General features: G+C 46.0%; 1 pseudogene; it reads right to left on the reverse strand.

Annotated features, from left to right (window-relative positions):
* LOC141279044 (ferritin light chain pseudogene) lies at positions 1–520 on the reverse strand (annotated as a pseudogene).
* Positions 521–2133: the final 1613 nt, after the last annotated feature.

Consider the following 2133-nt stretch of genomic DNA (forward strand, 5'->3'; position numbering starts at 1 on the left):
TTAAAGAGTCCAAGAACCCAGGTTGGTAACAGCTGGGCTCCAGAAGGCCCTAGCCATGCCTGAGGGTGAGTGTTTGGAAGAGAACTCGCCCAGCCCAGCCTGGGGACCAATCAGCTTGCAGAGGTGAGTCACGTGGTCCTTATCTTCTTGGTGAGTTTCAGCTGCTCAGCCAGGTCGCGGCTCTCCGGAAAGTCACAGAGCGGGTCGTCTGGCGGGCAGCTTCCACAGAGTCCTGGGTTTTACCCCACTCATCTTGGGGTGGCTTCTGCACGTCCAGGAAGAGAGCACAGCCGACCCGCTGGCTTTGCATTTTCAAGGCTGGGCTGGGTTGGGCACCCTCGCGCTTCTCCTCGGCCAATTCATGGAAAAAGTGGCCCACGCTCTCCAGAGCCACGTCGTCTCGGTGGAAATAGGAGCCCAGAGAGAGGTAGGTGTTGAAGGCCTGCAGATGCAGGTTGCCCGGGCCGTGGACGGTGACCTACATCTCGGTGGAATAATTGTGACGAATCTGGGAGCTCATGGTTGATTGGTGATAAGGCGCTAAGCTCAAAAAATGGTGTTGGCTGGTCCCGGTGGCCGAGGATAGGTCAGTGGTTGGTTCTGAAGGCTGCGACTGGAAAAAGGTTGTAGAGTGGTCAGAGGTGTCAGTGAAAATAATCCGTAAACAATCAATAATAAGAATAGAAATGTTTTATTTGAGCCTAACTGAGGTCTAGCACAGAATCCCACTTGCCAGATGACTCTGAGAAACTACTCCAGAGAAGGAGGGTTTTCAGCGCAGGTTTATATCTTGTCAGAACAAAGAACACTGAACGAGTCAGGATTACATTTCTTTAAGATTCCCAAAAAAAGAACAGGGAATTCCCTGGCGGTCCAGTGGTTAGGACTTCACGCTCTCACTGCCAGGGGCCCAGGTTCAGTCCCTGGTCAGGGAACTAATATCCTGCAAGCCGCCCACTGCGGCCAAAACAAAACCAAAAAACAAAACATATCAGCATGTACACAGTGAGTCAGTGTGGTCTTGACACCTGGGAAGGCAGTCTTAACATTCAAAGGAGTACCAGCATTGACATCCCAGGAAGAGGGGCATTTAACCTTTAACATGGATATTATTTACTTCTGGTCAATGTGCCCTTTCCTTTAATAAGTTTTTTTTAACATCTTTATTGGAGTATAATTGCTTTACGATGGTGTGTTAGTTTCTGCTGTGTAACAAAGTGAATCAGCTATGAATCAGCTATACATATACATATATCCCCATATCCCTTCCCTTTTGGGTCTCCCTCCCTCCCACCCTCCCTATCCCACGCCTCTAGGTGGTCACATAGCACAGAGCTGATCTCCCTGTGCTATGTGGCTGCTTCCCACTAGCTGTCTATCTTACGTTTGGTTGTGTATATATGTCCATGCCACTCTCTCACTTTGTCCCAGCTTACTCTTCCTCCTCCCCGTGTCCTCAAGTCCATTGTCTATGTCTGTGTCTTTATTCCTGTCCTGCCCCTAGGTTCTTCAGAACCTTTTTTTTTTTTAAGCTTCCATATATATGTCTTAGCATAAGGTATTTGTTTTTCTGACTTACTTCACTCTGTATGACAGACTCTAGGTCCATCCGCCTCACTACAAATAACTCAATTTCATTTCTTTTTATGGCTGAGTAATATTCCATTGTATATATGTGCCACATCTTCTTTATCCATTCATCTGTTAATGGACACTTAGGTTGTTTCCATGCCCTGGCTATTATAAATAGTGCTGCAATGAACATTGTGGTACGTGGCTCTTTTTGAATTATGGTTTTCTCAGGGTATATGCCCAGTAGTGGGATTGCTGGGTCGTATGGTAGTTCTATTTTTTAGTTTTTAAAGGAACCTCCATACCGTTCTCTATAGTGGCTGTATCAATTTACATTCCCACCAACAGTGCAAGAAGGTTCCCTTTTCTCCACACCCTCTCCAGCATTTGTTGTTTGTAGATTTTCTGATGATGCCAATTCTAACTGGTGTGAGGTGATACCTCATGGTAGTTTTGATTTGCATTTCTCTAATAGTTAGTGATGTTGAGCAGCTTTTCATGTGCTTATTGGCCATCTATATGTTTTCTTTGGAGAAATGTCTATTTAGGTTTTCTGCCCAT

The sequence above is a fragment of the Tursiops truncatus genome, chromosome 7 (assembly GCF_011762595.2).
Source record: "Tursiops truncatus isolate mTurTru1 chromosome 7, mTurTru1.mat.Y, whole genome shotgun sequence".
NCBI lineage: Eukaryota > Metazoa > Chordata > Mammalia > Artiodactyla > Delphinidae > Tursiops > Tursiops truncatus.